At 30.3% G+C, this 25171-nt stretch overlaps 1 long non-coding RNA gene across 1 annotated transcript in view; it reads left to right on the top strand.

Annotated features, from left to right (window-relative positions):
* The window catches only part of LOC139426225 (uncharacterized), a 98071-nt gene that overhangs the window by 71023 nt on the left and 1877 nt on the right, over positions 1 to 25171 (top strand). Inside the window, exons 2-3 of the long non-coding RNA XR_011637450.1 lie at positions 21220 to 21407; positions 23010 to 23121. This is a non-coding gene — a long non-coding RNA (uncharacterized lncRNA). The remainder of the gene's footprint in view (positions 1 to 21219; positions 21408 to 23009; positions 23122 to 25171) is intronic.

The raw sequence follows: 25171 nt of genomic DNA, 5'->3' as shown, positions 1-25171 counted from the left end.
TCAATTTTGATGATAAAAGACTAATATTAATCTGATGGGACACGGTGAATACCAATAAAACTTCAACTTAAAGTTGCATACTGGATCAATGTTTTGATTCAGTTCAATGGAACCAATAAATCAATAAAAATCAGTTTACTTGCATTCAAATAAATCAATTATTATCAATTGATTTGGAATTATTCTAATTATTATTTTGATTATTTTAACTATTTGGATAAATTGTGTCAAATAATTTTATTTGAATTACACTATTTGAATCAATGATATCAGCTAGATTATAATCTCCAGATAAAATTTCTTAATCCGTTATGAAACTTATGCGAATCATGAAATTTAATTCCCTTAACATAAAATGCTTTTTTATATCAATTGTTCAAGTTAATTTATTTGAATAGTTTGAATTTTGTCTTAAAACAAGTATTTATTATTAGAACTGAGCATTAATTATTTTATAAGCTAGATTCTTAACATTATGTATACATCGAATAGATAGGGCATGTGATATTTTATTGATTATGATGCTTAAAAAAATAAAGAAATTGCCATTAAACAAACTTTCTGTGATAAAACTACAAATTTTGTACTTTTAATTTTCGGTTCAATATGTTTTATTTTTGACTTAGATACAAAAAGCATTTATTTAACAAAATACTTACAAATATAACAATTATAAGGGAATGCATATGGTATTTAATTTTGAAACAGATATGATAGAATTGAAAAAAAATTTGTATTGTTCTAATTTTTTTAAAACTCTGTTGAAATAGGAAACGCATAGATATTTTTATTTTTGGAAGTTGTGCATGAATCTTGAAGTCTTTGGTATAAAATTAGCTGGTTATATATGTGCAAACACTAGATTATAACAAACATGTATATTGAATACACTCACTTTTCGGAAACTCTCCATATTTCGAATTTTAAATCAGTTTCTTTTTTCAAAGAGAACTTATCTACTTAAAAGAGTATCATCAAATNTGGTACAGGAATTAAAGGACCCATACAATACCAAGAGAACATTCTCCATACCATAACGTTGCCACCGCCAGTTGGAAGTGTCGTGGCAACGCAGTTAGGGTCCACTGCTTTCGTGCTCTTCTCTCCATATTCTCATCCTGCCATCTGCGTGATGCATTTGAAATCGTGATTCATCGCACCACATGACCCTCTTCCAATCTTCTACTGTTCAATTTTTGTGCTCCTTTGCAAATTGGAGACGTCTGCGCTTATTTAAAGCAGACAGTAGAGGCTTACGAACAGGTCGTCTGCGTCCATACTCAGTGTACGTGCAAACACTAGAATATAACGAACATATATATTGAATACACTCACTAATTGGAAACTCTCGATATTTCGAATTTCAAATAAGTTTCTTTTTTCAAGTGAACTTATCTACTTAAAAGAGCATCATCAAATGAAATTTTCATGTGATTTGAATTTTGTTATAATACCAGCATTAAACACAAAATCCATATCACATTTTTGGATATTATTGATATTTCTGATATTACTCCATTGGTTTGTAGTTTTTAACCTAACTTGGAAGACGAGGGTAATTCTAGATCTACCATTGGGAGAAAAAATCTTTCATGTAGCACTACTAAAACATTTGCATTGCATGGGAAAAAAACTTCTAATGTATAACGTAATCTAACAATAATTCTTCATCCTCTGGAGAAATTCTTCTCATTACTACGGCTTGTATTATGCGGGAGCAGTATACAAGAAAAATTGACCAGTCATGGGAGGAATTGATAAGTGGTCATCTCATTATCATATTGATTATAGAAAATGGAGAGTCCTCGACATTCCAATTGTTGAAACGGAATAATTTTAATATTTAAGTTTCAGCCACGGTGGCTCAAGGGATAGAGCATTCGCAACTCAATGAGGTAACTCAGGTTCGAATCTCAGTGGTGATTGGTTTATACGAACTATGCTCCCGGCTCGCACCGACCACAGTGTTGACGTAAAATATCCTCAGTCGTTGGATGGATCAAGGATTAGAATCCCTTTGCAGTCGGGCTAAGTTTTCGTGTTTTTCCCTTTCATGTAACTCAAATGCAGGTTAGTTTTATCGAAAAGTCCTCCACGGAGGCTAGCTTGTCCTAATACTTGAGCCAAAAGCTTCCTTGACTTCTGGGTCGGGTTCGAAATTACAAGGCTATGGTGTTGAACATTGATAGTCGTAGACTCAAAATTGGGTCAACTATTCAACGCCAGTTATATAGATATAAAAAAATATTTGAGTTTAGAGTAAAACTCGCTACTAGGCATGGGTATAAGCATGCCTTTGGCTAACAATGGCAACTAGGCATGCCTTTGGTTAACAATGTTACAAGTATTAATCGATTTAAAATTATAATGAATGAGACATTTTTGTACCATGGAGATTTAGAACCATGAATTATTTTCTGTAAAGTATTAATAAATAATTCTGTAAAAAGAGTCATAATACAAATTTAATCGTAAAAATTATAACTCGGGACATTTAAAAAAAAAACTTCAGGCAATGGTTTTTTTAAGAGTTCATCAATTCGTGAAATAAATCTTATAAGGCACAGTTTCCATATTTTAATTATTGCTAAAAACAAATCAAGTATCCATTTTAACTAGCTTCGAAAATAAAAATTTGCCTCCTAAGCAACAAAACAAGATATCGGTCTTTAGTTTCAAGACATTAAAAATATATGTCCTTAATACAAGTAACTCATGTATCTTTATTATAAATGATGCGTTATTACTAGTTAATCCTCTTCAAATTCTGAGGTTTTTGGGCCGTGACCTTCCCTTAGACAAAATGCATAAATTTATGCAATCCTTAATATTAGCATAACTTAAAGACTGTTGGCGTAGTCAAACGTATTTTTATATACTTTGAATATACGTGACAAGTAAAAATATACTCAGTTCGACTGTAAATTTATGCCACTATAAATTAACATAAATTTATTACCACATAAATTGTAAAATCCAAAAGTTTCTTTGTTTAAAAAAAATAGCTTTTAACTGTCCAGATTTTGACTTTGTAATAGAAGAAGCTATGCAAAAATAATGAAGCATGAAAAAGATAAACTAGAGAATATGATAAATTCGTGATGAATCTTCTGGTAATTCTATTTCATTTTAACCAAACTTTGTGTAAGACACAACTTTTACATAAACGTATCTCAAGTCGTAGACTGATCATGTGGATGTAATGTTTATATTTTGAAGTTATTCTGAATAGATATATCGCGCAGGAAATAAAAATGATAAAAGTGTCGAATGAAGTATGGAATGAAATGAAAGTATTTCCAAGCATTAAATTCAATTTCATTTCAAAAATAAAAGGGGTCACATTCTCATAATCAATTCAAGACTAAAAAACTATCATTCTAAAAGTAACGTTTATATTTTTTCCGGAGCAAAAAAAATATTTATAGTACATTTTATCTATTATTATATTTATTATTTATTATAGTACACCTATCAATAAAATACAAACGGTTAAGATATTTTATTTTCAAGCGACTACTTACAACTATTTAATTTTTTGAAACAGTAGTACGAAAAAGTTTCTTTAAAATAACTGATACAACCTATCTTTATTTTGGACTATATTGGTGGGTTTTTTGCAAATCAACGCAGCTCTAATTAATAACGTTTGTCATTTCCATGATAAGACGATGCCTCACTGTTTTTTAATTGCAGTTTCAAAATTCTTATCAAATGAAGTTTTTCAAAGTTTCAAGCTATGGGACTTTAAAACTGTAGTATTAAAATAAATATATTTAAATTTATTGCGCTTCTGCAAACTATTATACTTAAAATTTGGTTTAACTTGAGGCCGATATAAGTGGAAAGTTTGGGCTCATATTTCGTACAAGCCATTACAAGGCGAAGGCTATTAAAATAAAAATTACAGGTTTATGATAAAATATTATTGGAGAAAATGTAATTGAAATTAAAACACACCACAAAAACATTGATTTTAACTTTAAAGCTTAAATGGACAGTTTTTTTTGATGTTATGCATTTTTTGTTTGTAATCATATCTACGAATTAGACAGTTCTTGCACCCATCTAAACGTAAAACTCGCTCACCCTAAGATAATTTTATGTGGAATTTAATTTAAATTAATTCAACATTTTTGTCATCTTTCTAATATACTCGTTTACTCAAAGATAATTTCGTATAAAAATTAAACTGCATGGACTAACCAGTTTTTGCACCCTTTTTTTACCTCAAGATAAATTTCACACAAAAATTAACTATAATTAATCAAACAACTTTGAATCCCTCAATAAAACTCATTTATCTAAAGATGATTTCAAACAAAAAAATAGTTTGAATATTAATTATTTTAATTGTTTCAAACATTAATAATCGCATCACATGATCTTAAACAACATAACTTTAAATAATAAAATAAAATTAAAGATTCCAAACTTTCAAATTATTTCATAACTTAACTATTGAAACCATATTTTCTAGATTGCGACAACTCCTCTTCCATATGGAAGACCAAAATTCTAAATCTGTGACACGAAAAATGTCGTTGATTATTCAGAGAAAGCGCTTTTTTAATTATTCGATTGCTTATTAAGTAGTATAGAATCGTATCGTATTTATCTTAATCGTATTACATCTTAAATCATATTTGTCGAATCATAAAGAGTGTGTTGTAGTACAGTGAGCAAAAAAATAAAGAAAATATATAATCTTGACTTAAAAACTTTTGTTCTACTAATCGGATTTTCGCGTGCTAAGTGCCATTCTTAATGGCTCAAGAAATTGTCCTCAAATATGCTAATTAATTGAAGCTACCTATGAAATAAGCTAAGAAATCTGGAAAAAAAACGTACTCTCTGTAAATTAAGATGTTTTTTGGTCACAGATTTTAATTTTGACCAAAAGGTATGGGAGTGAATATTTTATAACTTACATCTTATTTTAAAACCGTCGTTGAACAGCCAACCCAATTTTTTGGGTTTACGACTACCAATGTTCAAATCCGTAGCCTTGTAATTTTGAACCCAATCTGGAAGACAAGAGAACTCATGGATGAAGTATTGGGCGGACTTTTTGATGGAATTAACTTGTATTTGCGTTATATGGAGAGGAAAGCCTCGAAAACCTCTCACGGTTAGCCTGACTGCAAGGGGACTCTAACCAGTGGCCCATCCATCATTGGCACTGTTATCGGTGTGAGCCAGGTGGAGCATTCATGTCGACCAACCATCGCTGGGATTCGAACCCGGTTCTCCTCATTGGAAGGCGAACGCTCTATCCCCTGACCCACCACGGCCCGGGAGTGAATATTACCGCAATTCGGAAACTATATCCTAAATTGTTCAGTCAAGAAAGTAATCTATTTTTTACCCCTTTTTGGTAATTAGCATATCTCACCATATCTAAAGAACTTTTTTAATCGAATTTTAAAAGAATGTTTTTTAAAACATTTGTTGCTAAAAAATACTAACATGCAAAAGCAATTATTTCTATTTTTCTATTTAAACATTGTCGAAGCAAGTTTAAATTATAAAGCATGAAAATTTTTACATATTTTCAAACTATCTAATTTCAAATAACAGAATACAAAATTTGAATGAAATTAGTAGATTGCGTCCTTGGAAATAAAAATTTAAAAATAAGACCTCTTTGGAAATTTTATAATCTTATTCTTAAATTAAATCATGAGAATAAATTGGGCATTGTTTCGTTTCGCCACCGGTAAAATGAATAAACTATGTTCTTCTGAAGTAAACAATCCTAATAAGTTATTGGCGAATATACTTTTAAAATAATACGGAAGAGTTTTGTTAGTTAAAGATAAAACGTGATTATTTAGATTTAGGGTAAATATCCTGAATTCAAATCATCACGTTTCAACTTTCCTGCATCATGAACTTTTCCTTGCAACAAAAAACTGAATATTTTCCTTTTGCGAACTTCTGACTGTAGCTTAGACGTTTTGAAATCTGTGAAAAGTTGTGTATTACATAACTGTTTATTAACCGTACGTTATTTATAAGTTCTTTACAAAAAATATTGTTATTTTGCATTGTTATTGAATTAAAATTTAGCACTTTTTGACTCCTTATTTTGTTTTTTATATCGAATTTGATAATTCGGAACAAGTTTAATTTTTTAAAACATTTAAAATAGTTAATATTAGCCGTCCTTGGTGAACATCTTGGTCACCTTTTAAAATTATCTTGTATACCATATAAATTTTAATGGTAAATAAGGCGAAGGACTGGCACAAGTGTTTCAAATATTCTATTTCTTCAATCCTAACACCTTAATCAGTTTTAATCAATATATTAGCAAAATTCTTTCAGTTTCTAACCTTTGCCAGCACGGGAAGTACTTTCATTTCAATTTAACTGTTTTCAAGGTATGCTTATGATATTGTCAAAGTTCGTTATTTATTGAATTTTGGAAAACAATTTAAAATCTGTCCTGTGTGGCGTAACTACCAGAAATATATAAATGAAAAAATATGATTGAGCAAAAATGATCTAAATATATTAACAGCATGCCGGCCTGGTGGCCGAGCGGTTAGCGTGCCTGACTGCGAAGCCATAGGCTGCGGGTTCGAATCCCGCTCTGGGCATGGATGTTTCTCTCTCTCTTTGTGCTGTCCTCTGTTGTGAGTGTGCATGATGTGTGAATGTGGCCCACCCTATAAACGGGTGTGTGACAGTGTGGCGTGGGCAATGTTGCTCGCCTCCGTGACTTTGGTTCACAGGTGCCCACTGGGTAACGCGAAATGAGCAACAATTCTGGCATAGTATAGGCAAAAGATTCAAATTCAGTGCCTGCCATTGGAAAAAAAAATATTAACAGCATGAATCAGCTAGTGGCATTCGTTCATCGAATTCTATTACAGATAAAATTCTGAAAGGGGAGTAATGTGGCGTAGCTACCACGATAAATATTAAATACCAATTCACTATTATAAATCGACTATGTCAACCTTCATCTATCAAACGGTTCCTCAATACAGAATCAAGTTATCAAGTTTTATATACTAGTGAATTGGTATTTAATATTTATAGTTGTAGTTACGCCACATCCTGCAGCCGTTAAGTCCCACAAACTAGCGTAAGTATGAGTTCGTGACATTTTAGCATTGTAGGTCCAACAAGAGTATCAAAATGATTTCCATCTCTGACGTGAGAAAAGATGGAGGAGGACTCATCTCAATGCTCCATTACGTGCTGTACTACTTCCTCGCGCACCTCTCGATCTATAACTTGTGTATTGTATAATAATGCTCTTGCTCGAAAAAGGTAAGCTCCGTCATCAGTAATTGGTATGAACAGTATGAAGCACCATAGCATCGTTAATGTTAAAATTTCTTCAGATATTTTAGAAAGGATTAAAAAATCAAAATAATTATTTCTTAACAAAGTGTTTATTTCTATAAAAATTCAAAATTATTCTAAATAAATATTTAAAACTATAAATAACTAATTAATCAACGCTACTTAAATTATTACTTAAGACAACCTAAGAAAATGAATAATAAGTACAGTGAAACCTCTCCGGAGCGACCACTCTCTGTTCCACGATAAAATGGCCGTTAATGGAGGTTGGTCGCTTTTAGGGGTTACCTTGAAGTGTTGTTTTATCACTTTAATACAAGATAGACTTATTCAGAAGGTTAGCAAATATTTATTCACCATAGCTGTTCTAATTTTCCATCCAGACTGTTGCCATCCAACATACAAGAAATGATTATAATTCATCTTGCTTAATCGATTCATTATCGATTAAGAATAATACTACAACCTCCATTGACTTCAAAATGTTATCGAAAGTACTTGATTTTTCGCAAACGATTTCAATTTCTGTAAGTGTCGGTTTCTTGATCCGAAATGCCATTTTGTGTTGACGTCATGAAAACCAGATAGATGAATAAAATTTAATAATCTCAATGCAAATGATCCCAACTGTTATAATTATGTATAAAAATAAATTTGCCAATTATAAATGATGGAACTATTTGCATTTAATTTTATATCACTAAAATTAGTTAGCTTTAAAAAATGGGAAGAGGTATGCTTGTCTAAGAAACTTAATATTTTCTAAAATAGCTTTTTTTTTTTCCAATTTAACTCTAAAAATAAATCATCGATAGCATCGTCTTTAGTGCGCTCTGACTGCAGCATGAGGTTGTAGATCTCTTTCAGAAATCGTCAAAAAGATTTCGCTAAACAAGAGCTTCTCACAAATATTTTAAATACGTTTCAATCTAGGTTGAGTATTGAGAATAGTTAAGTGCGGCGAGCTCTCTGCTTATCGCTTATAGATTTTTTGTTTTAATATTCCTTTGTGTTTCCTTATTTGACATATTCCATATTTAGTGCTGAGGTGTGCCAATCTCTGGGAGAGGTTTTAATAGCCCTGGGTTTCGATGCTCTCTCCTAAAGTTTTTCTTCAACACCAAGTCTATGAGAAAAATTCCGTATCTCCCAAAAGTGATCGTAAATAGGGAAGGTCGCTACAGGTCTTTCCTGAAGGTTTCGCTTTAACATTTTCTATAGATAAATAAATCCGTGAGTTTATGGTGCCACATAAGAGAGATATGTATATGAATTATTTTAAATTTTGTAGTTAAAACCTCAACTTGAAATACACTGCTCAAAAAAATTAAAGGACATTGAGGTTGTGGGTTGATCTTGTAACTTGGAGAATTGTTTGAATGATTGATACATTATCGATAGACATGGTAGACTATATGAGATTTCACAGGGAAAAAAATGCATTATTGAGCATTTTGAAAAAAAGGAAAAAATGAATTTAAAAAAGGTGTTTCCTTAAAAGAAAATCGCTTTTAGTTGGGGGTATGGTTACCCCGGACGGCCAGCAACGTTGAACACCTTTGAGCCGTAAAGTCCATAAGGTTATTTATGAAGAGATGGGGTATTATGCCCCACTCCTCAAGAAGTACTCTTTCCAGTTCTTGGAGAGTTTGTTTAGGTGGTAGGCGTCTAGAAATTCGTCTGTCTAGAATGTTCCAAACATGATCGAATGGGTTAATGTCCGGAGAACATGCTGACCAATCTATTCCTATGATTCCTTCCTTCAAAAGGAAATCATTCACCGAGTTAGCACAATATGGCCTGCTTTTGTCGTTCATTAGCATGAAGTTATCTCCGTTTGCTGCAGCGTAAGGGACTGCAATAGGTCTCAAGAACCCATCCCTATACCGGTAACCTATTTCGAATGATACGGAGATCGGTGCCAACATCAATGGAGATGCTAGCATAGACCTTCACTCCCCCACCGCCAAATGTTACACTTTCGTGCACGAACTCAGGATTGTTTCTAGTGCCACGTTCCCTCCAGATTAAAATACGCCAGAAAAACGGGACCCGTAAGAGAAAAAAATATTGCGCCAGTCATTTCTCCTCCAGTTCACATACTCTGTAGCTTACTCCCTGCAGGCATGACAGCGCATTGCTGTTAGCGTTACACACACCATTGGTCTGCTGCATGTCTGTATGATAACAGACCTACAGCGTGAAGGCGGTTTCAGACAGTTTGTGTCGAAACTGTGGTGCCAATAGCCGAGCGAAAGCGTTGTTGAAGAAGAGTGGCGCATTCGTATTTCGGTATCCCCGAGCTGTTAGTGTTAAATGGCTGTCTTCATTGCGCGTTGGTGCACGACCACGCTCTTTGCTCTAATCTTCGCTCTGCATTTCCAGTCTCCAAAAAAACGGTTCTAGATCCTGGAAATCACACTTTGTGAAACTCCAATGGCTCCCCTCTAACCGGCAGACAACTCCTCAAGCTGTCTGTCGGTCTCAACGAAGTCATTCAGTTAAGACATCGCACTCATCGAAACATAGCGCTTACTGAATGTCGATCATTCTTTTTCCGTCCTGTCCTACATTAAGTTGAAAGGCAAATCAAATTCGATGATACTAAAGCGTGGTCCTCGACATCAAACTAAGAAAAGTAAGAAATATTTGAATTGGTGACTCTCTTCTTAAATTTTATGCTACAAAAAACTGCTTTTACAGTTATTTTACACAAAATTTATAATATATCATTTAATTGTTTTGAAATTGTATATTAATAAAACAATAAATAACAAGATGTAATATCTTTCAAAGAGCTAAAAAAATTGCGGTCTATAATTTTTTTAACAAAAGTTCTTCAATAAAAATGAAACTAAAAAACATAACCAATTAACCGTTGCCTGTCGCATTTGACGAATTGCTGAAACTTGAAGCATCCCAGCAAAACCTTTGAAGCATTTTTAATTTTTTGACAAGGGCATTTATGAATTCGAAATTCAATAAAAGTTCGTGAAAACGCGGAACGAAATTACTTTCTCCGGTTTATAAATCTCAACCTAATTACAACCTAAGAATCTGCAACATCATTCTAAATCACACGGTTATCATACCAAGAAAGCCGACCAAAAGATAGAACCGCAACTCTTATTATTCACGCAAATATTCTTCGCATTCTTTTTTTATTTCTGAAACACTAGTTTTGAAATATGTGTCATTATGATTTTAAAAACATGTTACTTCTTGCAGACATTTTTTTCCACTCATCAAATTTCTGAAGGCGGCAATAAGCTGTTCAGAAAATGGTTACTTCTTTTCAATATGAAAAAGTGTCATTATGATATTTGAACTTTTGATGGGTAATTAAAAAGTTTTATTGGGGTTCTGCAAAAGGATAAAGAATTCGGTTATAATTTGAATAAATGATTTAAAACTTATTAAAGATGTCGTGAATTGTTCGCTATTTACTTGAACATAACTGTTTCTTTAAGAAATTTTTGTTTTCAATGAAATTTTTGGGCTATTTTTATAAAATGTTTTCTTCCAACTCGGATAAAATTGATTAAATAAAAAAAAATATGTGAGGACACAGAATGACTTGGGCTTTGTTTCTAGAATTTTTAAGTTTACTTAAAAACTTAAACTTCAGTTCTACTATTAAAATTACTGCTCCTTTGTTAAACTATAAATTCTCTAGCTGAAATAGTTTTTTTCTGCTTAAATTTATTTATTTTTATAAGAAATTGTAAGAAATAATTCACGCGTGAGGGCTTTTGTGAGTTAAGAAAAAAATTCGAAAAGCGGAAATATTTTTTCACAGTTTAGTAAAGAACAAGCACAGTTAAGTAAGTTATAGGCGACTAGTAATTGAGCCAATCCTTTCGAAATATTATATTAAACTATCGAAATAAAATATTCAATTTCTTCTTTTAGAAAAATTTATCTTTCAGAAAAATATTATGGTTTTTCACTTATTAAAAACTCCTTAAATTCAATTCAAATTAATAATTTGTGAGTTAATTAATTATGAACAAAACTCTTTTGGTACTTTTTATTTACGTTACACTAGAGCTGCACAATGGGCTATTGGCGACGGTCTGGGAAACATACTAGGGCTGATCCGGAGACAGCATACATACGTCACATCCCATTTCAAGACACATTCACACACCATCCATCCATCCGCAGATCGTAATCTTGTCCTGAACCATTTACCACTTGGACGAACTCTTCGAGATATCAATTGACCATTTGTGGAATGTGTGTCCAGGCTACGAACCTCACTTTAAAATAGTAGGAGACTGAGTTTGCGTGTATCTAGATGTGAGAATATCTTTCTTTCCAAGTGAAAAATAAAAATTGAGATCTGGTGATTAAATAAACGCCACTCAGGAAAATCTCCATCAGGCTCCTCGATCGACTTTTTTCAAGCCCCTTTACACAATGGCAAAACATGTTGAAAGAATGTATCTTCAAGTCATTACAGGATAAATCAACAACATTGCAGGATGTACTTGGTCGGCAACGTCAACGTATCATGTCACGTTTAGACTACCAAATACAATACACGAAACGTAGATCCTAAAGCATGCTAACAGTGAACTAGCTCTCGAACTGGTACAACACTGTGGCATAATGCATTATTTGCATAAAACTGTCAGGTGGTTCAATACAGCAAGCTCCTAGTTTGGTTGGGTTTCTCATTAACTAATACAATTCACTGAAGATTTTAAAAAATTACTCACTTCTACATCTATTTTCGTTTGTGTGTTTTTGCTTTACGCAGTTCAGTTGATTATGTCTCACTTACAATTCCCGATCGTAACGAACTATAGGGGGGGGGGGTTGTTGTTGTTTGAGACTCACACTACACTTCTCAGTGTGACTCTGAGACTCACTTCTATTCGAACAGTCATTCAATTGCTCTGGAAATGTCTTCAGTGAAGCATTGTAACGTTCCTTCTTTATTGTGGCTAATTAAATTTAAAAAAAGAAAAATGTTTTATATTCTTGTTTATGCAAGAGAAAACAAAATATTTTTAGAGAAGAAACATCCAAAACACATTGGAAAAATATTTGTAAATAAACAGGAAAAAAAAATATGTATCTTCCTATTAGAGTTAAAACCTAATGCCTGCAAAATCGTTTTACAAAATTCAATGATATAACATGAAAGGCCTATTTAAACTTTGCATTCCATAGTTTTAAGAATCTATGCACTTCAAACATTAAAATATGCAAAAAGTATACATAAGTTCATAATTTTATATCATTTAATTTTGCCAAAAAAGTTTTTTGACAACATTTTTTATCAAAAAATTTTAAGTTTCAATAAAAATCATTATTTATAAACTAAAAAACGTAAAATAAAGAGTGCTCACGAAACAAAACAAAAAGTTCTCAAAAGTTTTTCAAGTTCTTCTGCCTTTTCTTCAGGGAAATTTTGCTTCTTATTTGCTGCTAAAAAAATGACGTCCTACTCAGCAAATGATTATGATAGAACTAAATGAGAACTTAATATGTAAAAGTCTGAAAATGTGCTCTCCGCAAGAGGGCGTACTCAAGAGTTGTGATCGCGAATTGAAAAACTAAATTTGGTTGGATATTTAAAAAATCGTTTTCCTTTACGTAAGTGAATCAGTTTCGTTCATTACTTTTTATCCATAGTTTTGCGCTTGTAATCGTAATCAATTATAGAACTGTTTTATTTTTCATCGTCGTATTTGTTCAAGTTCTGTGAAGTTTGATGTTACCTTTTGTTTTCAATTTCTACTCATACTGTAGAAGTTTATGATAAATTTTTCCTTCTCAACTTCATGTAAATAAATTGTTATTAGCTCAATGCAGAGTTTAAAAATTTATCATGTTATTTTATTAATATTTTATTTCTGAACTTTTCAAATTTTAAGCTCCTCACAATAAACAAACAATCCCGATTTCTTACCGATTATAACACTAATATAAATTAAAAATTGTTCTGAAATAGTTTTTAGTCTCGAATTCTCCATTAAAATAATTGCAAATGAACTGTAATCTCTCAAAACCATGTGCACTTTCACCTGGAACACTTTACCGTTATTCGGCATCTGCTTATGTAGAAAAGAAAAAGTAAAATTAACTGGCATTGGAAAGTCTTTAAAGAACCTTCGGGCAAACCAGGTGAAAAATATCGTATATAAGGTTATCCATTTCATACGACCTTTACCGCTTTCTAGCTGTCACGTCTTTTATTAATCCATCTTAGCTTATATCTTTTTGTAACTTTGCGCCAAAAGTGTTACAAGTTCCCCCACTGCGTAAGCTGCCAGCTAGGAAAGTTAAGAATTTTAGAAATACGGGTATTATATGAATTTTAAAATGCGATTATTCATGCACTAATGTATCTAGAATTTAAAGCCAGGGGCAGTAAAATTTCCCATGCTAAGACTTTAAAAAAACTAAAATGGCTTTTGCAATCCGACTACGGTATGAGGAAGACGATGAATATAAAGAGTAACAATTCACCTTAAAATTTCACCTTTGTACACATTAGCTTTAATAAATGTTTTTAGGTTTTATTTCGACTAATATATTTTGAAACAAATACAAAAGTGATAGTATTTCTGTAACACATACACAAAACGCATATTTTGCTTATTTATTCAGTCTTGTCTTATTTATTGCTCATAGTAGGAAAAAATAACAAACTAATTTTATTTGAATTTCGTAATTCTCTACAAAAAAAAATTGCCACTATGAGGTTACAAATAACTACGCATCTTGCTCAAAATATTCATGTTTAGTTCCATATTGCCAAGCAGTTAAAATCTCAATAATTTAAATCGCTCTGTAAGTTTATATTCGAACAAATGCAAAATCCATGACCATTAGGTGATTTAGAAGCCTTCATATAAAAATTTCACCTTTATGAACATTATCTTTATCAAATGTTTTTTACTTATTTTTTTGGGATTTATTTCAACTAATATATTTTGAAATAAATACAAAAATGATCATATTTCTGTAACACTTATACACAATACATATTTTGCACACTTATCCAGTCATATCAAATGTCTATAGCTCATAATCAGAGAAAATAACAAACAAATTTTATTTAAATTTCGCAATTTTCTACATTTTTCTTGGCCACTAGAAGACAACAAATAAGTACGAAAAATATTAATGTATATTTCTATATTGCCAAGCAATTTAAATCTCTATGATTTAAATTTATCAGTGAGTTAATCCTCATCGAGTAAATGCAAAAACCATGACCACTAGATAGTTTAGAGACCCTCTCATACTTAGGTTGTTTCCTTGTTCATCTCGCTTTTATTTTTCAAACCAGATATATAGTTCATAGTATAATTTAACTTTGCTATTTTTAGTTAGTTGCTAAGTTTTTACTTAGAATTTACAACTAGGTTTTGTTTTATTAACATCAAAACAACCAATCAAATCAATAGTAGCTCATTTGTCACATGATATACATCTTACTTTTTTAGAAAAATACGAGGAGTGGCAAGTGCATTTTCTTCATTTCAATTTGTTTACTTTTTTGTTCTTCCACTTTCTGTTTTGGTGCCAGACATAGTTTACAGCCCTTAATAATTTGCATCATTAAGTATGCTTTTGTTTTTGTCTCGAGCTTTTGTGCCATCTGGGTCGAATTTTGCATTGCTTGATACCAAAATTTCTTTGCTTCTCAAAAATTTGATTTTCTTCCCCAATTACTAATGAACTGACAAATTCTACTATTTTAATAACCATTTACGGTTCAGCGGCATTTAATTAGACTATTTTTTTTAAAGATGAATAATGGTAGTTTTAATCGTTTCATTATTAACGCTGAAGTCTGGGAAACAAAGCATCCACTAGCAAATACTCTAATAGATCTATGATATAAATATCTATGGCATATCGGAAACAAAATGGAACTGTACTTTTTTTAAAAAATTAAAGGAGTTAGCAATTTAAGAAAATGTTCACTTAATTTAAACATTTAAAAATACCACTTTTTCACAAATGCAATTTTGTTTCTTGACGTTTAACAGATATTTATATCAAAATTAAAAATTATTCATTTAAAAGATCCCAAATAAAAGATCCCATAATTTTAAATCATCATCGTCGAGATTTTTTTTACGCCGATCTGGTGCATAAGGCTTTAAGTCTTGCCCTCCATCGCTTGCAGTCCAAAGCAGCCTCCCTAGCTAAATCATCCAAACGCATCTCTTTCCCCTACTTGGTCATGTTAGTTTCGGTCTTCCTCTCTTCCTTCGTCCCTTCGGTGCCTAGATCCAGTGTCCATCTTAGATTGTTGATTTCCTCAATAATGAATCTCGTTAAGGTCCCTCTGTATAGTTGCTCATTTGAAATAGCATAAGGCCAAAAGATTTTGAAAATTCTGCTTAGAGCTTTAGTTTGAAAGGGATTTTCTTGAGATTTACTAAGTTTCCAAGTTTTGCACCCATAAAGTAGAACGGCTTTAACTGTTGAATTGAAGATGAGTAGTTTCAACTTGATTGTTAACGCTGAAGAGCTCCAGATTTTACTTAATGTTCTAAAAACACTACGTGCTTTGATCAATCTGGATGTAACATCTTCGACAGTTCTACCAGTGGTAGACACTATAGAATCAAGATAGCTAAAATTATCAGTATCTTTGATATCAATGTTTTGCTCATTGAATTTAGTTACTAAGTTACAGTTTAATTTCATTGATTTAGTTCTTTCAATTTTTATCTTTAGGCCAACAATTTCTGCAGTTTCTGTCATAAGTTGTGTTTTTAGTTCCATATCTTCGAATCTGGATGACAACAGAACAATATAGTCTGCATAATCGAGGTCCTCTAAAAGGAATGTAAATTTTTACCGAATTCCTGCTCTTTTATTCTTGGTAGTTTTCTTCATAATCCAGTCCTATAACAATAATAAACAACAGACCGGACAGAACGCAGTCATAATATTAAATTATAATTTTTTATTCATCATTTTAATTTCAGACGTTGACTGAAAACAGTTTTGCATAAGGGAATTTCGCTTTGTGCTTGTGAAACGGAAACTAAACGTTTAATGTTACATAAAAGTTACAACTATTTTATAATGCTACAAAAAAAAACACTTTTAATTTAGAACCTTCAAATTCTTAGAATAATCGAGATTTGAAAACGCAATAACAGAAAAATACTTAAGAAGAATCAATAAATATTACTGTTAAATACCGTTAAATAAGGGATAAATAAATAATTTATAGATAACATTATTTTTTTTATCAATTTTCAACTTTTATCAATTTTATACTTTTTTACATCAAAAGATTTTAGGATTTTTCTGAGCCATAAAACGTTTCTTCTGAAATATAGAGTCCTTTTAAGGGTTGGGTAATTATGCATCATAATTAAATAACATTTTAAGTTTGATATCCATAAATTCAAATCCTAATGGTAAAAAAAGTAAGTTTATTAAGAGAAAGTAGGTTTTTGTGTTTCATTTCGTAACTTAAGTAATTGTATGCACTAATTAATTAGCATATTAAGGGAGTAGTCATTGAACCATTAAGAATGGTTATTAGTACGTGAAAATTTGCTCATAAAACTGCAAGTTATTCTGGATTATATTTTCCTTTTTCTCTTCTTGGCTCACTATACCTTTAAAGTTTGTTGAACAAAGACTTAAAAGATGTACAAAATAATTTATGCATAATGAATTTATTTGGATTAAGTAACTATTTTAAAGTTGCCATAACAGTAGTTTATAAAACGGAATCTAGGCCAGTAAACACGTATGAGCTTGCATTTTGAGCCATATCAAAGTTTTTCAAATGCACATTTTGAGCAATATTAAAGTTTCTCAAAAGCGCATTTTGAGCAATATCAAAGTTTCTCAAACGCACATTTTGAGCTAGTTCAAAGTTTCTCAAAAGCGCATTTTGAGCAATATCAAAGTTATCAATATTACTTAACATGGAGCACCTGGTTTTACTTTATTTTTAGCCATATATATTATAGACAAGTATTGAAACGCATATTTTGAACTAGTTCAAAGTTTCTCAAAAGCGCATTTTGAGCAATATCAAAGTTTTTCAAAAGCGCATTTTGATCTAGATCAAAGCTTCTCAAACGCACATTTTGAGCTAAATAAATGTTTCTCATAGGCGCGTTTTGAGTTATTTGAATGTTTTTCGAATTAGCATTTTCCATTTCTTCTTAACTCACATTTTTAAGTAGATTTAAAATAAAAATGTCACCGAAGAGCTCAAAGGCTAACTATCTAATTTGTGATAATTGATTTATCATCAATTAAAATACAATAATTAATAAACATTTTTTCAAATGCATTGATTTTTCTTGAAAAATACACAAAAGGACAAATCGCCTCACATGACTCTTTTCGCCTAAATTCAGGAGCTTTGTCATAGATCAAGGTAAACGCTAAAACCACAAAGTTTTCTTATTCCCAACACGTCTGCTGAAGCCATAAAATATAGACCGTATCCGATGTTAAATCAAGTTAATATTGTTGAATAAATCGCACTACTTTAACCTTTTTATGTAGTAGGCGTAACAGCCATTTAGGGTCGAAAAAACCTGGGGCAGAAAATGTTTTTATAGCGAAAACGGGTTCCATGCTATGCAAATGCATGATAGATTTAGAATAGAGAAGACGAATTTCATGAAAGTTTCCTTATAAGTATTGAAATATATATTTGAGAAACAATTAGTTTACATAAACATAAAAGAGGGTACCGCAGAAATTATTTATAACTTTTGAAACGTATTGCACGCTTAAAATCTATAAATTGCTCAAGGAAAAATAGAATTTTAATATAATAGATAAGTAGTTCGTCAAGTCAGTTTCGCGAAGAAGAAAAAAAAATATTGATTTTATTTTAATATTTTATTTTAAGATCACGATAGCAGGCTGTTTATTTACAAGTATACGTACCTTAAATTAATGGTAAGAACAGTTTGCTGTTGAAAACTGCAGTTAAATCCATCCTCTGTTAACTTCGTTTTCTTACTCTTAATTTTACGAAAATGATTGAACTTATCGAAGAAGAGAAAAATCTTACACCTTATAATTCTTGCTTTAAATACTGGTTACGAGTAAAATAAGAACGAGTTCTTGAGTAATTTTGTGAAAATTGCTTTTGGTTCTTCAAAATATTTAAGAGATACGGTGAAATATACAAAAAAAATAAGATTAAAATAAAGGGGATAAAACATCCTGACCAAACTATTTGGACCATTTTTCAGATTGCTGCTTTGTCCTTCGATATTAAAGGCTAAAACTAAAAATGAATCAAGAAAACTATTAATTTATTATATTTTTGTGTATGATTTTGTAACTAATCTCATACTGGATTTCGATTATCTTAAAATTTTTGGACTAATAGTTAGTTAAATTTAAAAAAAATGGTAAATAAGAATGAAAAAAATTATTAATTTTTGCATACATTTTATTTAAGCAAAGTTTGCAATTAAATATAAAAATATTTTGATTCGCTTCTTTTGTTCCGGAGACTGGACAAAATAGGAAAGGAGTGAAATTGACATTAAAAGATCCGAAATTCAAACCACTCACCTGCCTAAACTATTTGAATAATATTTCTCAACCCCCTCTGTTTGAGGGGTCAAAGAAAAATATTTAAGAGAAAAACGTAGTTTGCGTCTGATATCGCATCTTAAAATACCGTCAGCACAATTTAAATAACATACATGAGACTAGCTCCTTGAAACATTAAGATCTCAGAATTTAAACTTCAATTATTAAATCAATAATTACTCTAAGCATTCCGTTATTTTATATTGCGCAGAGCACTATAAAATAACATAAACATTTTTTTTTTTTTACTCTGTCAACACTAAATTTCTTGAATCTTAGACATACAGGTATAGTGTCCCAATTGGATAAATAATTAAACAAAGGTGGGCAATTAACTTATTGACTGTTCCTAATACTTTAGTATAGCCAAACAGCAGTGAATACAAGATGAAGATTCCGGAGTTATAAGACGCACATTATTATAGATAAAAGAATAAAACGCTTCACTAGCAAACAGCTTGATGTTTTTTAAACGATAATTAATGAACAATGAGAATATTATGCATAAAATATTCTTTATAAACCGTTGAAGCCCCGTTTCATGAATTTTAACATATTGGAATCCTTTTTCTTTTTTTTTTTACATGTTTATCGGCATAATTTGGCATACATACCCAAATCAAAAACGGCATAAACAAATAAAAGAACTCAAAAGAAATTTTTGCTTAAAACTGGAAATTAAAACGATTAGATTTATCAATCAACTTTATATTTTTAAAAACGATAAATAAAGAACAATGGGAATAATAGAAAATTATGTATAAAAAATTCTTTATAACCTTCTTACGCCATGTGTTCAGTATCATGAATTTGATCTTAACCAACCATATTACCATATTACTATATAACACTCTCACACACATTTAAATCGAATTATATTTATTTTTATATCAAGCATCATCTTCCATGAACGAGATTTTCAAGTTACAGCTTCGGAAAGAATAAGACAAACAGCTGAAACGATTTAGAATTCTGTAACTTATTTGACCCCCAACAATCCTCACGTTTTTATTAACCAAAATGTGTCTTCTTTACCTAAGGAATTGACATTTTTGGTTATGTCTTAGCATCCATTTCCCTCCAGCAAGTATTTATTTCTTGTTGCCATTCCGTTTCTTAAAAAACGAAGTTCAAAGATCAAATCAACAGCAATAATAATAAATATGGATTTGGGCATGAATGCCAAAACATGCAACTAGACTCATGAAAAAAATCCCAATATGTTGGTCAAGGATTTTTTTTATTGGTATTGAGTTTATCCACTAACAAATTAAATATTCTTTTAATAATCATATTGTCGGTTCAAGCTGCGGGAAATTTTAGCGCCATTTTTTTCGAATATGAGAAATAAATTGCCTGTCATTATCGTTTGAAACATCTCAATGGAATCGTTTGCATTAATGCGGTTTTAAAGAAAAGATTTTAATTCGTGAGATCAAGCTTAACTTACTACGAAATGAGATTATGAATTTAAAAAATTAGCCTATTATTTTCTAAATTATTTGCAAGTCGTTGAAAATCTATTATTTATTTACTATCTTCAAAATAAAGAAGGGAAACAATTTATATTGATTCTAAAAGTAATTTTATGTAAATGAAAGATACATTAACTCTAATAAAGAAGGTAATGATGAATCAAAATGATGTAAAAAGCACGAAAATAAATAAAGGCTAACACCTTGATAACTTTTGAACCAATTATCGGATTTTCACTTACTATAACTCAATCTTAATGGTGTGAGAACCTTAACCTTACCTTGAATATGTGAAATTAATATTGGACTTGATATTTTAAATTAAGAAATCAGACACGAAAACGTACTTTCTCTGAATTAAAATACATTTTTTCCAAGATCGATTTAGGTTTTTCACCCTTAAAATATTAGAGGTTATCAGAAGTGCAAAATACGGTCCCAATAATGTAGGCGAAAGAGCGGTCGAAAGTTTAGATCTCTTATTGTTAATTTTACGTTTTGCATATTTTACCATATCTTGCGAAATCATTGACTTACTGTCAATGGAAAAATATTAGTTTTAAAGTGTTTAGCACCTGTTATATTAGTTTAAAAGTGTTTGGTAGTGCTTTCTTAGGGATAAAAAAAAATGAAACAAAATTTTAATGAGAAATAACAGTGAGTCTATGGAAGCTCATGGTACTTCATGCATTGTTCGCTATTATGAAAGAGTTGCAAGAATGAGAGGTCATACTAAAAACGTAGACTGAAAATAGAAATTGAAAAATTATACTGTGTCACTCTACAAATTTCTCTATATATTGTGCTTATTTGCTATTAGTCACCATCTAACACATCTTCTATTTTAATATTGCAGATTTTGAAAATTATGTATGAAATGCGTGTTCGAAATCCAACCCAAAATTCAGTGGGTTCAAAGGTCATCAAAAGGAGGTAAACACAGACGTGCCAATTTACCAAACTAACAATCATCAGTAGTAAGAAATACAACACAGACATATACAGTTGGCGTTTGCGAAATTCAAATTAGCTCAAATTTAAGATGTAAGTACAGCGAGCAAAAAATAAATGACCACCCGGAATAACTTTTTATCTAATGATCGGATCATCACATTCTATGACTCAATCGTAATGGTTCGCGGGGGTGACCTCAAATATTTTAATTAATTTGTCTAGAAGAAATTTTATGTTACGAAACCAAACACAAAAAAGTACATTCTCTAAATAAATATATCTTTTTTTTTCTGGATAAGCCGCAATCTGGGAAATATGGTCCTAATAGTTTGGCCAGGAAAGCGGTTCAAACCGGTTTTGGACCCTTTAATAGTAATTTTACTTTTTGCGTATTTCGCTATACCTCGAGAGCTTTTTAAGCGATTTGAAAAAGTTTTTTATGTACAATTATAAAATTCGTTTATCCAAAAATGATTCCATGCAAGAAATAACTTTTAGTAAATATTTATCATGTTTTTATTATTATTTTATTTAATAATAGTCGAGAAAATTTTGAATTGCAAGGTATTCAGTTTTTACCATCATTTTAAACATTGTAATTTTAAATGGAAAAAATACAAAATTTGAGCGAAATTGATTGAATAGTTCCAGAGAAATGAAATTTTAAAAATATGATTCTTTTGAAATTCAAGTCATAGAACGTGAAAATCAGATCATGATCAAAAGTTATTCAGGCTGGTCTGTTTGTTTTTGAGCACTATCCATCTCTATGACTATTTAAGTCAGGCTTACGAAATTTTGTGCAGTTACTTGATATGATAATCAACGTAATTGACATCAAGTTACAAGCTTATCACTGTATTTTTTGACATAGAGTGTTCCAAAACATATATACAGGTACATATGTATACATATATGTGTAAGTGTGTGTATTAATTAAACTTCCCAATATTATTGTTTTATTGCAATACTTTTTTCTTAACTTAGTATATAATTACTTAAGACGACGCTATTCTCTGCCACCTTGAGAAGTTTCTCTCGTTAGTCACTTTACATTTAAAGTGTAGAAAATGTGATTCAAATAAATCTTGAGGAAACCACAAGTTTCAAATGCTGAAAAAAAATTTCTAAAAAAATTATAGCGTAATTACGCAGTGGGTAAGTTATCCTGCAATATTTTGTTTGCATTTTAATATTTTTTCAGCAATTTGACCTTTATAATTTACTTGATCTTCCATTTCTCCCAACTTTAAAATGCTATAATCTTTGTATACAAAATAGGCATCTCAATGTTACGCGATCTCTCCACTCTCCACACGTTTACCTTGTCCGTTACCATACTTTCGACAAATTTTAAATTTTCATCAAGTCAGTAAAAAGTTTTAATAAGTTTGCGTATGGAAAATTATTGCAACGAAGGGTTAAATGTCAAAATGGAAGAAATCGCGTGATTTCGTGAAGTCTTTTCTATTTAATAAAAGTATAATAGAGGTAAAAAAGAATTTGTAATAAAAAATTTCTCCCGCGGTATAGCGTTCTCTTAAGGAATGACAAAAAAAAAATAATAATAACATTTTGAAAAAAGTTTTTTTTTCCCTTATAAAAAGTAATATTATTTGCGAACATTCTAATGACCTTAAACATTTTTACCAAATCAAAAACTTAGTACAGTTCATATTATTTTTTTTTCAGAATCGTTAAATGGTGGTTCGATATCTTCCTTGGATAAATTTGAGCCCAAACCAAGCAGATACGAATTTAATTATGCTAGTGCCAGATTTAGCTATTAAGCGTCAAATCAAAGGTAAAAATTTACGTACATTTTTTATACTACCAAACAATACTACAAGGAAAAAAAAATTCTAGCACAATCTAAGATCCCTCATTTACATTTTTTCATTCGAGAATATTAAAGCTTAGCGATATTAGAATTCTATTATCGTGAAATATCTACAAAAAATATCGTTTTTTCACAATATAGTTCAGCTAACGTTTCTAAATCATTTTTACTTACGTCAATATTTCCGTTCGCCAAATGAAATTTATCTACTCACAGAATAATGCATTTTATAAAGATCATGATTGATAATACTCCTGTATTATCGTAATCAACATTTATTGCTGTTTATTATCATCATAATATCGTATTCGATCAAACTCGCAACATTGTCATTCTTGATTTAAAAAAATTTAATAATCGTTATCGTTAAAGAACTATATTGCATATTCGATATTTATTGTAAAACATGGTATTAACAATATGTAGTGAGAATAATTTTTAAAATGTCGTTATCGAAAAAAAAATCAATTTTTGTAGAATAAAGTGCCGATCTCTACTAAACACCTTACTCGAATTACACTAAACTAGATATGCAAAACATGTAGAGTGTAATTTTTCCATTTAGTTTTAAGTTCATTTCTTTTTCCAAAATTCAATCATTAGAACCTATGAATTATTAATATTTTAAATTGAGAAAACAAAAGTAAAATCTGATGGATTCTATTAGAGAGTGATATTTTAAATTAGTTTCTTTGATGGATGAAGCTAAAATGTGGTTATTAACAGAAAGCATATGTCTTTTAGTTCCATCTAACAAATAAACTGGTTTCATAGTGTTTTAATCCCACATTTACTTTAATTGACAAATTCAATTCTTTTCAATTCAATTCAATTCTTTTATAATAATTGGATAACCTTTTTTTTTCTCCCAATTGTTTATTTGCAAACCCTAAATGCGTCCTATTTGACAAAGATTCTAAACATACATAAAGAGTAGTGATTTTGAAACATTGGGTAACGAAAAACGAAAACTTCCATTTTTTTTTTCTTAACTGCTTTTCTTATAATAAACTTAATTTAAAAACTGCATGATTTCGATTTAGACGTTTTACTAATGCTAAATGATTAATCAGAACTAAAAACAGAAGATTATCATTAATTAGAAAATTTTAAGAAAGAATTTTGTTTTTTTAGGTTAATAACTAACCAAAACTCTAACTATTATAAATAATATTTAAAAAAATTTAACAATATTAAAACTCTTTATTCAAAAATAATCCAATATAAAAAAAAAATTGTTTAAAAATAACTAGAAAATTTTTGAATTGTAATATACCCTTACTTAAACTGTGCATGGAATAAGCATTTTATGAGGTATTACAATTTTTACAGCATGTTATATATACCTAACAGGAATTTTTAACCTTTTTTTTTCTACTTTTTTACAAAATAATTTATAAAAAATATTCTAATTGATATATTAACTAATGAATGCACAAAATTGTTAAAATAAAAAAGACTAAAAGATTTAAAAATTTTGAATTTTTCTTTAAATTTTAAAAAAAATAAACAGTTTAATTATTTTTTGAAGATAAATTATTGATTATAAGTTAAATGATCAGGTAAAGCATCCACAAAATGAATAATTATACATCTATTTAAAAAAATTGTTGCAAAGGTACTGTGACCCCTTAAAATTAAACAAAAATTTGTATACATCACAATTGAAGCATTTTTTTTACCGTTATTAAGGTTTCAACAAAATAATAAAATAATTTTTCAAAATTAAACCTCTCGGATAATTATTTTTAGATGAATGAGTTTTACCCTTATGAGCAGAAATATTTTGTTTTTCTTGAATACAAGCTGAACAGACACGGTGAGAAACATAAAAAGTGAAATTAATTTGAGCCCAAGCTTTTGACCTATTTACAATCTAAACTTTTAAGACCAGATTGCGGCCACCTCTCAAAAAATTCAGTAAAAAAAAAATAATAAAAAGGTATGCTCTTGTGCTTCATCAGCACAAATTAGTTACCATATTTTAAGATTAACCTTTAAAACCATTAATATT

Source organism: Parasteatoda tepidariorum, chromosome 8 (genome assembly GCF_043381705.1).
Source record: "Parasteatoda tepidariorum isolate YZ-2023 chromosome 8, CAS_Ptep_4.0, whole genome shotgun sequence".
Classification (NCBI taxonomy): domain Eukaryota; kingdom Metazoa; phylum Arthropoda; class Arachnida; order Araneae; family Theridiidae; genus Parasteatoda; species Parasteatoda tepidariorum.
This window is presented reverse-complemented; position numbering and strand designations above follow the sequence as displayed.